Raw genomic sequence first — 13,565 nt, 5'->3', positions numbered from 1 at the left:
CTGAGCTTGTGAGTTGTGGTTTTTCACTGGAAACTGTCTCACTGATGTATGAATGTGGTGTAACCTTACAAGGGAATGGATATTGACTGCGTCTTTTCCGGTAAATCAAGCTGTTATCGTGTTACACTGTGCAAAAGTTCCTAGAAACAGAGAAATATGAGAAAGCTTTGTCACTGATTTGTTTATGGAAATATAAATTCATGCTGTCTCTTAGCTAATCCACTTAACTAACTGCAACATCTATTGAGCAATTTAAAAACACATTAATCTTTCATGATCATTAAGCAGAAAAAAACCAAGGGAAACCTTAGATGCAAGGACTTATGGATGAACAATTTTACTGAAGGAGCTGCTGTGTACACACTTTTTCTCCACCTTTTGCTTCCAGTGTTTGTTTGTTACATCTTCTTCCATCACTTCTCTTTCCTGTGGTGGATGAGTAGAAAGTTTATTGTATATCCACCTTGCTGTTGTCTATTTTTCTGCTGATACTGGTATGAATATCAATACTCTGACTTTAGATATAATTTCCACAATAAATAGCAGCTGAGTCAGGAAATGCACAGCTTGCATACCAGGAGGACTGACAAAATATAAAGTACAAAAACAACTATGTCCCTAAATTAAATATAAATATTAGTGCTTGGTATAAATACCTGTGCTTTACTTTCTGCACATTTAACAAATGCAAAACCTCATAATAATTCAGAAATGTAGCTGGATTTCAGTCTCTATATGAAAACACAAGGGGGGGCTATAATGTCTGACAGCCAGCAGATGGCAGTAAACACAAAGCTTTTATTGGCCTGTGACAGCAGAAAAAGGTAGTTAGGGATCGACCTCTTTTATGTCTCCTCCATTTGTGTTTAACCACCAAGATGTGGCAATTGTCATTGAATTTGAGTCACCATGGCCCATAGCCAACACGTATGGAAATTAGACTATTTTTCAGTCACTTTGTAATCAAAGATTAAATCAAGATTCAAATAAGACAGTGAGTAAAATAATTCATTTATAAAGAATGGATAGTAAAAACAGATTTAAATACAAACTCAGTTACAGCTGTCTAGTCTGGGATTTTTGTTTGTTCTTCACTTTGATGAATTGCAAGTTGTAGAATGTAAATATATAACTAAGTTACACAATGTTTATTTGGAGCCTTGTCACGTTGCTGTTTATGTGTGACTGATGCTCAAAAACTATTTTTTTAAATTAATATTGTAAATATTATAACTATAATTATTACATGTAAGAGACTTTCATTCTGACTATTGTAATTTTATTGTCAATTTTCAAAGTCAGACAATGTATTTATCTGGCACTGAAAAGTGAAGCCATTGTGGAAGTGCCTTAAACCTGCATTCTTTCTAATGGCCAGCAACAAGGAGTTCAATTGTACAGAAGTCAAGGAGAAAATTACCCTACTTCTGACTTGATTTATTACCTCAGTAAACACTTCCCTAATGAGTTTATGGTCTAAATCGTTAGTTTCAAGTCTTCACCAATACAGCGTGATGTTCATTTTGTAAATTATGGTCCCATTTAGAGTAAAATACACAATAAAGCAGGGTATGCTTTAGTGTGTATTGTAACCCCAAATTAGAATAGGAGTATAGGTGTAGCTGTTGCTATTTAGTGTGTTTTCAGTTCATCAAAGTTAATTGTAACATTTTGGTCACTTAAAAAAGTCTTGTTCAGCGTTTGGTTCTACTAAAAGACCCTCTCATGAGTCAGGAGTTCAGTTTTTCCACTAAGCACATTTTGTTTTAAGCCTGTTTTTCAGTAGCCAAAATTAGCATTAGCATTAGCATAATTACAGTTAACCAAAGACTGTAAATGCAACATGCTAACCAAGCTAGCAGCTAGAAGCTAATGTTAGGGTCAGCTCTACCCTCTCGTCCAAATATTGTCACTTCTGGCTCCAACAATCCAAGATGGCGACAGTCAAAATGCCAAACTTGAGGCTAAAAAATGGTTGGGGCTAGATTGGAGCAGATTGGAGCAACGATTTGCGAAACTCTCACAAGATTTGTGTTAACTTTAACCTTAACCTAACCTTAGCCTAACTCTAACTGCACTTGTGAGTTCGTCCCTCTGGCTGATCCAGTCTGGAATATACCCTTCAAAACGGGAATCCACAAACCAATGAGTGACTACATCCACTATTTTTTTACAGACTCAACATTTTGCCGTTCTTCGTCTTTTGCGGGGCGTGAACACGCAGACGGTCCCTAAACTACCATTCGTTTTCTGCAAGTGGGCAGAGCAAACACACACAGAGGCTCCTGCGCTGTGGCCGGAGTCTCATCTTTGCAGTCTGCTCCATACAGCGACGTCTCCGCTCGCCCTCTGCCTGGATTTTAAGTCTAATTACAACCTTTGGAGTACCAACAGAAACAATAAAAAGGGGTAAGCTATGTCCTTCTATCGCTCTGGAGCTTGTTTTCTGCTCCTTCGTTGAGGAAATAATTCTGTTTTAGCTGTGTGTGTTCTCGGGAGTGGGCGACTTGTCATTGCGGCGGTGTTTTGTTGTGAAATGTGTGGTGGTCGACGGAGGCAGCTAGTCGTCTCAACCTCTCCAAAAAACAAAGCTACTGTAGCCAGAAACGGTGATAGCTGGCATGGTTAGGCGGCTAGCCACCAGCCAACCTGGTGGAGCTGGAGAGCTAACGGCAACGTTAGCTGCTTTTTTTTTTACAGCCAGTTAGGGAATCAGGACGTTAATCGCCGCAGTGAGACGGGGGTCCCATTGTTATTATTACACTAGCTAGCTTATAAAAGAAATGATAGCAACACAGGTTGGCCATGTAGGCATTGTTAGTAACACCTGCAGGGTGTTTCTGATCGGATAGCACCGTTAAATTAGGAAAAATCTCGAACAGGTTGTTCAAGAATAATATTCAAGTCTAAGTCATTGACAGTTAAGGTGCAAATTTAACAGCTACGGTAGTTAATGTACCTTAAAGCTGATGTCTATCATTTACTGCCTAGGCGGTTATTATTACAGTGTATGTACGGTGGTGTTCACCAAGTAGACAAGGCAACATTTACAACTGTATTTTTTTAAGATAATTATCTATTATTATTTCTTCATGATTTCCACCATGAGGTTTTGCTTTCAATCGATGTATGAGACAGTAAACACTATTCTAGGATGGTGTCAGGCTAACATGATGAATACATTAACATGCACAAGACACGAGACACATGTACATTCAAATTAGGAAGTATTATGATTGTGCCAGTGACAGACGACCCAATCCTCTAACCCTGCAAGCTAGGGAAACATCCAGTATTTGCTCGGGGTTTTTCTCTTTCAGCTTCCAGAGATGATGTTGCGTTTCTGTGACACAGACAGAGATAACAGGCTGTGGAAGTTAATCATATTAATCCATGCCCTGTGGACAAACAGTGTCTTCTTAGGAAATACTGAGCTGGAAAAGTGGTAGGATTGCAAGCGATACTCAAAATAACACCTGTTTCCAAACAAACCAAAACTGAAAGCAAATTCAGTTTAGCTCAAAAATCATTTAGTCATCACTCAAGGGGCAATTTGAGACAAGATATTCACACACATTTAAAAATTTTATTTAAAAAACCCAAGAAAATAACCATATTAGAAAGAGTTAAAAATCACAAGGATTAATGGCAGTGGCCGGTCTACAGCTGGCCAACAATATCTAACATCACAAAGGCACAAATGAGTCAGTGCATGAATTTATCAGTCAGTACTGCAGGCGTAGAGACACAGTCAGCATTTTGATATCAGCTTTACATACTTTTTCCTGTACAAACACAGTCTTACACCACTTTAGATTGAAGTATAAGCAGACACCGACTCCTTTCTGCTTACCGGTGTTACACCGTATTCAGTGACCAGTCAGATTCTGTGACGTACCTTGATATTCTTCCCCTGACATATCAATCCTCATGCCTAAACCTATCCAACACTGCAGGGCACAGAAGGTCACCAATTATGATGTATCGGTGTGCCAAAGCCTTCACACATGCCTGGTGAACATGTAATTAGTTATATGGGGGAGTTGCAAACCAGGATTTTAATGTGCTTCATGTGTTACAACAGGTTGTTGAGGGCCAGAAAGATCAGTAAAACCTGAAAAGTGACACCAGGAAACGGGGAGAATGAGCTTGATTTTCTGCTTTGGTGAGTGTTGCTTAAGCACTAATTTACAGTTTGCACCACGAGAAGTCTGATGTAATTTGGTTATGGCGTGTTCATTTGATTATATGAGATGTATCTCGTGTCATTACCATGCAGGCTGCAAATGTGATCCTTCATTTGTTTGTATCTTTAAAGATGCTTGTTGCTTATCAGACAGTTTTGGTAGGTGTTCAGGGCAAATTTCTGCACTAGGACAGTCAAATATATCTATATCTTATTCTATGTGACCCTACAAAAACTTCCCTCCCCCCTGCCTATGATCCTGGACTGTAGGCTGGGAGCTAATGCTGAGTGTAGTGACCATCCAGAGGTGAGCCACCGACTGCCCCTGGCTTTATAAAGAGCTCTTTCAGCTGCCTTTTTGCCGGAGCCCGTGGGATTATAAATCCTGAGGAAAAGGAGCTTTGCCTCGGTGGCATGCTTCACTGGCAAGAAATCGTTGGGAGGGTGTGTGTATGTGGGGTGGGAGGATAGGAGGAGGGGGGTTGTTGGTGGGCTCGGGTGGAGAGCCAGAAGGAGAGGCAGCAGTGGAGGGATGAGGAAGGAGGGATTGAAGATGGAGGGAATGTGGAAGAACTGGACTGTGGTGATGGATGCCACGCAGAGAAGTGGAACACTTGGCCTTTCTGTGATTAAAGGGCTCCTGTTCTCGCTGCTTTTGACCAAGCACACACACACACACACACACACACACAGTCAAACACACACCTGTCTTCTCTTATTTGTGTGCTCTATCTGGTTACTGATCACTGTGCTAGAAACTGCTGCGACTCCGAAGTCAGCGATCCCTCAAAGGGATTTAATTTCCGATGTTACTTAACGTCACGGTCTGTATAAAGTATATAGCTAGACTGAGGTATGAAATCAGCTTTTTTGGGGGGGGCGGGGGGGGGGGAGGATTGTGCCACGTTTGCTCGTCAGAAAACCTCACTCCACCTTGGCACTCGGCTCTGACGAGGCTCTTTCCCATCGTGCAACACACACGTTTGCTTCTGTACAGTCGGTCTACTGTTTCGAGCCCAGCACATGCAAAGCACTGGTTTATTTGTGCTGCGCATTTGAGCTGTAGGTAGAGCAAGTCACAAGAAATCCTCTTAAAAAAAAAGTGTTTTGACACGCAGGGCAATCATTAACAAACTGAAGAGGTAATAAAAGGAAGATTTTGGGCCTTTACTGTAACCTCAAACACTCATCACGTCCTCGTCTCGGACTCTTCAAAACAATTTCATGCCTGTGTTTGTCACACATGCTATTAAAAGATTTCATGCATATGTAGAATATTGAACCGAACACTATTTGCATTTTAGCTGCTTCTTTCAGTAACTCATCAAAACTGGAATAACGGGATACCAAGCTCATGAATACCACAAGCTCTCGCCACCATAAACTACTGTCACTGTCTTAGTCATAATTTGGGTTGTTTGGGCTGTATATTTGTACGGATCGTGTTTGCTCTCATTGAGTCATTTCTGGCGTCTGACTCCGACTTGTAATACTGAAACGTTGCAGCTACTCCCACAGAAAAGGAGAAGGAAATGTGCCTGGCCGGAGTTTGTTTGGTTGTGTTTTCATGTTACGAGAACAGAAAGTGCAGACATTTTGCCACTCTGCTCATCTTTAAGAGGTTTTAGAGGATTTGTATGTGCACTTAGAGAGAAGACCTGAATTAGGATTAGTTTTATATTCAGAGAAAGCGATATGAGTTTGGCATAAAGGGGAGAGGGTTAGGGATTTAATATAGTCAGCATGGTGATATCAGTGTGTGTTTGCTTACATTCAGGGCTGCAGCTAATTATCTTTTTCATTATCGATCAGTCGTTCGGTTTATAAAATGTCATAAAATGTTGCAATTTCCCCAAAGCCAGGATGTGGTGTCTTCAGATGTTTTGTTTTTTCAGTCCAAGACTTAAAGATATTTAGTTTGCAATCTTAGAAGACTGAAAACTTGAAACTAAACCAGAGAATTTTGCTATTTTTTCTTAAATAAATGCCTTAAAACACTTTAATCTGTTTGCATAACAGTTCAGCATTCTGCACTTAATCCACAGAATAACTGTGTTACCTTCACTGTACTGTAAATACTCTGCTATTACTGTCAAGAGCATATAAAGGTAAGTTCTGTGTGTGATTACATCTTTTTATCACCTGAATGTAGTTCTACTACATATTGAGTTGGGTTAAGGCCAGCTCGTGTTAGCATAACAACAAAGCTTGTGTGCGGTGGTGACAGGAAGGAGGAAGTAGCGCGGTGAAATCATGGCCGTTAGCGCCTCATCTGCTGTTCCTACCCGCAATTCTCACCAGGCGTGTTTTGGACATGCATGCCATGCTCAGATGGCCCTTTCTTCTTCCTCTCATGGTATGTGTGTATCAGGTTAAACCTGTCAGTTTCTGCCTGGGAAAGAAAGTGATGCCTCGATGGTGTTGGTTTGGTTTTATAGACAACTTTATATGGTACTTTCATTTCTCTATGCAGGGAAGGAAGTACCACCTCTCTGGGTGAAAAATCTTTTGTGTTGAAGATTTAATGAAAAGGGCATTTCCTGTGAAGTCAGTGTTACAGTTCCTGGATATTCATTGGGTGGTGTATCAGCGTCTCCCAGAAATGATGACTTCCCCTTTTAAAGTGTATAGAGCAGAATTTGTTTAGGCCTGTAAGGCCTACAGTGAACTGTCCTATCTGTTCCTTACTTTCGATTTTGGCTTTACTTTGTGTTTTTTGTAAACAAGGAATCAGTTTACTCTATATTGTGCCTCCAAGCTACAGCTACAGAATAATACCATACACAGTACAATTAAAAGGAATTAAGATTTTTTTTGGTCACTTCCTACTCAGCTTCCTTTTCCATGACTATAGTGTGTGAAATTCAGCATGTCGTGTTTCTCCTGGCTCCAAAAGTGCTGAGTGTGACTCCTTCTGTGGACGGTCAAGAGTTGAATGTTTCTCAACAGTGTGTGGGGGTGAAAAAAACACCAGTCTTTGCAGGCACTCGGGGTGTTAGAGTTGTCCAGGGACTCTGCTGCATCACAGCGACCTGCTGTCGACAGGTGTGTCCCCCTCCCTCCCCCCCCCCACCTTCCCACCCCCCCAGCAGTCACAACTGATTGGATTTTTAGGCTTCTGCTGTGGAGCTGGACTTCTTCTGGTGGAGGTCAAGGTTGTCAGTCGCTGGGCTTTAAACTCACAGCGTGTTACTGAGCGATGGAGTCCAGCGGTGAGGGTGACGAGGTGTTACTGCCGTGATGACATGCATAATAGAAATACGATGTAGGTTGGATAGCATTTTATATTTATATGATCATACTTTTCATTCATTATTACCCAAATATGCATTAAATGTTCACAGAGCTAATTTACAAAACTTTTCTGTGAGACTCTATGAGATTTAAATACTACATATAGCAAACACAGACTACTTAAGTCATGTTTGTCAGTATGTTTTAAGGGAATAGAAGAGTTTCAAGTAGAAATCCAGTCAGATGAATGGATTTGGGGAGTCAATTTGAAGAGGTTTAAAAAGGACATAACTAGATAATAGCTGCAAGATGCTGAAACCCTGATAGTCTTAATTAATGATGACTGGAAACAAAGGAGTTATTATCTGTGTGGAAAAAACAAAACAAAACAATAGACATCAGCACATCAGTTTTTATACAAAGCTTTCAAACTGACTGAATTAGCGAGGATGACTTCCCGACAAGCGAGGCGAGATTGTTAACATACGAATATGTCAGACACGCTTCCCAGCAGGAATGATTCACCGAAACGAGGGTTAAACACCACGTTTCCTGTTTTAAATTTCAATCATTTTTATTCCCAGCGGCGCTGCAGACTGTCTGATAGAAATGAGACAAAGTCCACGTGACTAGATTTGGCTAGATTTGAATACAGCACACCAGCTTTTGCCTGCCCATTCGGCCTCATGTGTTTATTTAGAGACGACATTGTTTACTGGTGTCTCATATAAATGAAAGTCAGTTTGCGCTCATGGTAATGAAGGTCTTATTTCCTTTAGTGGTTTTGCAGCTCAGTTGCTGGAGTGTGTCACCTTCCTGCTTGATCTTATCACTCGACTTACCGGAAGGCCGACCAATGAAAAAGAAAAATCTTTCTTTATCTTACAGTTTTAGTGCATCCTCTCCATCACCACTGGATGCTGAGACTGATATTTGTTATGAAGGATTACAGAAAGCTTATGTAGTCTGTTGTTCTCCTCAGCATGAATGTGTGTTCATTTATATGAAATTGGTATGCTTGAAGAAGTGCTTGAGCCCAGCGGTGACTCCATAAAGAGCACATTGACATTGATCCGGGTGCCTCTCACATTTTAGATAAACTTCCTGAACGTTTTTTTTTTTTCTCCCGGGAAAACGCCTGTCTCAAACTGCGCCGTTAGCTCTCCATACCTGGTCCCCCGCTGGATTCACACCAGTAAGGTGGGGAAGCTGCAGCAGTGCCTGTTTCACTGGAGGGCCCTAATGAATAATTAAGAGGCGGGGTGGGGGGGGGGGGGGGACGGACGTATGTGAAGAAGTCCATTAAGATGCAGAGTCACACTGGTCTCCATGGTAGCGGGGCCCATATTATCAGTATCACGTCTCCTTAGGCAGGCAACAGGCGAGCTAGCACTCCACTGCTACACTGCCAAAAACCAGTCTGGAGAGGATGGATGGACGCTGACTTTCACGGATGAGTTTTTGAAATGATTACTTGAAAATAATCCTAAAGAGCTGAGCCTGTCACATGTCACCGCTTTCAAACGGAGGGTCGTCAGCAAGAGGAAAAAGGTGCAACTACTTTGAATCGCTCAATTGTTTATTTTTTTTAAGCAAAAATTTGAAATGTAAATATTGTGTGTGCTTTACGATTGCAAAATTAATATCCTTGGACAAGCCAAGACAGTTAGAGTGCTTTCACACCTAAGCTGTTAGCTGTCAGTCAAACTCTGGTGTGGACTAAACAACCGCACCAAGACCACTTAACAAAGAGGGTCTTGGTTTGGTTCCAAGTAGACTGTGGTGCAGTTTATTTGTGGTGTGACAGCAAAGTAGGATTTGAATTTAAAAGCTAAACTACTGTTAAATCCATCTGCTGGTCATGAAGGAAGCAAGATAGGAATCTTCGAAACGACTTGTATAAACAGTGAGTTTTTATGCAAATCGTTGGGCGACCGTGGTTACATTTATGGACACGAGTGAAGGGACTCTCCCTGATCAGTCAGAAAGTGAGAGGGAGTTCAGACAGAGTTGTGTTGTATTTGTGCATAGTGGCCACATTGTAATTATACCTCTTAATATTATGGTAAATTTTCATTCTCATTAGAGCTGCACTGATTAGTCAGTTACCTGATTCAATTAATCAGTAATTATTTTGATAATGGTATAATCATTTTTTAAGTAAAAATACTAAATGTTAGCTGGTTTCAGCTTCTCAGATGTGATGATGTAATGCTTAACTTTGTCATATGATAGTAAACTGAATATCTTTGTGTTTTGAACCGTCGGTTGAACAAAACAAGACATTTAAAGACTCCTTCGACTCTGGGAATTTATAACGGGCATTTTTCACATTTTTTGACAAACAATTAATCGTGAAAACAATCATTAGTCACAGCCCTAACTCTCATAATCAGTTATTTCTCTCTTTGTGACACCAGAGAAGATGGATAAACACATCAGCTGACTCACTGTCAGTCAGCAGACTTGTGATTTCCCCTCGTGGATCCATGTAGCACTCATGATCATGGATGAAAGCCGCCAAAAATCACCAACCAGTTCATCTAAAAAAACTAAAAATACATTAATTAATAATGAAAGTAATCGTCAGTTGCAGCTCTAGACTACAATGTGGGTTCTTTCTGCATGAGCACAAACAAACATTACCCGACCTCTGAACAATAAGGCTGCCGGCTGTCACCACCGGAGAACTCTGAAGTTACTTGGGTGTGAGAAGTCAAACTCCATGACAGCCTATTTATATTCAGGAGAAAAATGGATACTTTTTCAAAGTTGATCCATAATTGATGTCCAAGGCTACATCTAGAGCACATTTCACTACTTTCTGTGGTTATGCAACGAGCTCTTAGTGTATGTTATTTCAGTTCAGTAGCATGCGCTCACTTTTAGACCTGGAGTAATGCACTGGAATTAATCCAGACCTCCATCGGCCTGCATCACCTTTATGGTCGAGTCCCTAAACTACACTTTGAGTAAGTTATTTTCAGCTCCAAGATGTGGCGGAAATGGACAGAGTCTTTACCTCGCACAGCCATCTGGCCTGGACTTAACGATTCAGCACATGAGAGAACAAGCGCAACGGCTTTGTGATTAGGATTCTGCCGAAAAGATATTAAAGCCTGAGATGATTATTTTGACAGTGATGTGATATTGTTGACTCTAAATCCCTCTGACGTCATCATAGACCACTGTATGTGGTCTGTGTATGCAGATGTACTGCAAACACAGGAAGAGTTCTTGTGTTTGCTGCAAGATAGACAGATATCGCTTGTTGTTAACATTGGTATTGGTTATTGAATGCTGAATGGGTATTTCTGAAAGCTGGAGACCGCAAAAGCAAGGCTGTACTTTGTTTTTTTAGTCAGAGGTTGCTCTGTTGCAATTTAATCAGAAATTGACTCAACTCTTTCTGGAACTTTCAGCGAAATAACGAACTGAGTTTTGTTCTTGGGTAATAAGTGTCTTCCACTTTGCAGAGTTACCGATTTTCTTCTATTCTTCCCTCGGTTTGTGTTTCTGATGTGAATATGAATGTGAATGTTTGCATTCATAATGTAGTTCAGCACAGAATATTGACCCACCGTGATGTTGTACCATCCAGATACACATGAACAGTGAATTCAGGAAGTGTTCAGACGCCTTCACTTTTTCACATTTTGTTGCAGTCTTATGCTAAAATTATTTAAATTCCTTTTTTTCCTCTCCTCACTCTACACTCATTACCCCATAATGACAAAGCAAAAACAACATTTTAGAAATGTTTGCAAATGTATTAAAAAGGAAAAACTGAAATATGACATTGACATAAATATTCAGACCCTTTCCTGTGAAATGTAGCTCAGGTGTCTGCTGCTCCTCTTGATCATCTTTGAGATGTTTCTACAGCTTGATTGGATCCACCTGTGGTATATTCAAGTGTTTGGGCATGATATGAAAAGGCACACACTTGTCTTTATAAGGTCTCACAGTTCACAATGCATATCAGAGCAAAAACCAAGCCATGAGGTTGAAGGAACTGCCTGCAGAGCTCAGAGACAGGACTGTGTTGAGGCACAGATCTGGGGAAGGCTAAGAGCACAGTGGCCTCCATAATTCTTAAATGGAAGAAGTCTGGAATCAGCAGGACTCCTCCTAGAGCTGGCCGCCCAGCCAGCCAGAGCAACTGGAGGAAAAGAGCCATGGTAAGAGAGGTGACCAAGAACCCGATGGTCACTCTGGCTGAGCTCCACAGATCCTTTGTGGAGACGGGAGAAACTTCCAGAAGAACAACCATGACTGCAACACTCCACCAGTCTGGGCTTTATGGCAGAATAGCCAGACGGAAACCTGTCGTCAGTGAAAGGAAAAAAAACAGGAAAAGCCTGCTTTGAGTTTGCCAAAAAGCACCTAAAGGACTCTCAGACTGTGAGAAACAAGATTTTCTGGTCTAATGAAACCAAGGTTGAACTGTTTGGCCTCAACTCTTAAGTGTCATGTCTGGAGGAAACCAGGCAGCGCTCGTCACCTGCCCAGTACCATCCCAGCGGTGAAGCATGGTGGTGGCAGCATCATGCTGTGGGGGTGTTTTCAGTGGTAGGGATGGGTCAGGGTTAAGGGAAAGCTGAACGGAGCAAAGTACAGAGATATCCTTACAGGACAATGACCCCAAGCACCCACCCAAGACAACACAAGAGTGGCTTAGGGCCAACCCTGTGAATGTCCTTGAGCCGCCCGGCCAGAGTCCTGACTTGAACCCTATCAAACGTCTGTCTGCCGACAGTCCCCATCCAACCTGACAGAGCTTCAGAGGATCTGAAGAGAAGAATGGCAGAAAATCCCCAAATCCAGGTGTGCAAAGCTTGTCGCGTCATACCCAAGAAGCCTCGAGGCTGTAATCACTGCCAGAGGTGTTTCCACTAAGTACTGAGTAAAGGCTCTGAATACTTATGTCAATGTGATATTTCAGTTTTTCCTTTTTAATAAATAATAAAAAAATTCTAAAATCCTGTTTGTCATTATGGGGTATCGAGTATAGATTGATGAGGGGAAAAATGAATTTAAACAATTGTAGCATAAGACTGCAACATAACAAAATGTGATAAAAGTGAAGGGGTCTGAATACTTTCTGAATGCACCGTATTTAACTTTGAATCACATGTCATATATATAATATTGATACGTATGTTTTAATAAGTGTATAATCACCTGAAAATAAGAATGGTTGTGTTACTTTACCTTGTTGTTACCTTAGAATGAGCTCTTTGTATCTACATAGGGAGTGGCTCCTCTTCTACAGAGCCCACCACGTTGGACCACCGAGTTTCTACAGTAGCCCAGAACAGACAAACCAAACACTGGCTCTAGAGAGGGTCTTTCTCATTTTTCGTGAGTTTTGCAGGGTCTCCTACACACTCGGAAGAGGAGGGCGAGGGCGAGGGTATTCAGTCGATTGCAATCTGCAACCCCGCTGCTTTAAGTGTGTCAAAATACAGTATTAGTTTTTCATTGTTCTGTTGATCAGTTGTTTACCACATATTTTCACTCTGCTCTGCTAGTGTAGGCTTCCTGCTGTGCTTAAATATACAGGTCATAAGTGCATCAATTAAAATATAAAATAGACTTGTATTGTTTTCATCAGGAGCGCAGTGTGAAAGCTGTGAAACGGGACCTAGGGAAGCTTTTAAAACCTAATGTGTAATTTCAGGATGACTATTAGGATGTCACATAGAAAATAAGCATAATTTAGCTTGTTGCTGCTTTGTGTCAGTGCTACATTGTGGTAGATACTATAAACTGAACAACAAATGCAGTTTTAAAGTTTAAATTTCAGCCCTGATGTCCCTAACAGGAAGAACATTCCTTTGTAACAGATTTGAGAGGACAGTGATTTCTCCCAGGCTTGAATGATTCAATTGTTTCTGTCTTCAGCGCCTCTTAAACCTCCAGGGTTTTTGTGCGCCGCTACTTCTCCCCAACAATGAAAAAACTATTCAGCAGGTCGTTACGTTATCATCTCAAATTGCAAAGTATCATATATTCTGCAACCTTAGCTGGCTGTCAACCCACAGGGTTTCACTGGGCTGTTGCTGCTGAGAGCCAGAGGGCTCCCAGCCAGACAAATTAAGATCCTGAATTAGAAACTAGAAGGTAACTGAGAGGAGAGATG

The 13,565-nt window shown here is 41.2% G+C and overlaps 1 protein-coding gene across 4 annotated transcripts in view; it reads left to right on the top strand.

Moving 5' to 3' along the window:
* The first annotated feature begins 2,246 nt into the window (after positions 1–2,246).
* Positions 2,247–13,565, top strand: part of mgat5 (alpha-1,6-mannosylglycoprotein 6-beta-N-acetylglucosaminyltransferase) — a 91,609-nt gene continuing 80,290 nt past the window's right edge. For 2 of the 4 annotated variants that reach the window (XM_044344731.1, XM_044344729.1), the window contains exons 1-2: positions 2,247–2,409; positions 4,085–4,165. The gene's annotated coding sequence lies outside the window, so the exon portion shown is untranslated. The remainder of the gene's footprint in view (positions 2,410–4,084; positions 4,166–13,565) is intronic. The other 2 variants (XM_044344732.1, XM_044344730.1) reach the window with 1 other exon arrangement.

Source organism: Thunnus albacares, chromosome 24, assembly GCF_914725855.1.
Source record: "Thunnus albacares chromosome 24, fThuAlb1.1, whole genome shotgun sequence".
Lineage (NCBI taxonomy): Eukaryota > Metazoa > Chordata > Actinopteri > Scombriformes > Scombridae > Thunnus > Thunnus albacares.
This window is presented reverse-complemented; position numbering and strand designations above follow the sequence as displayed.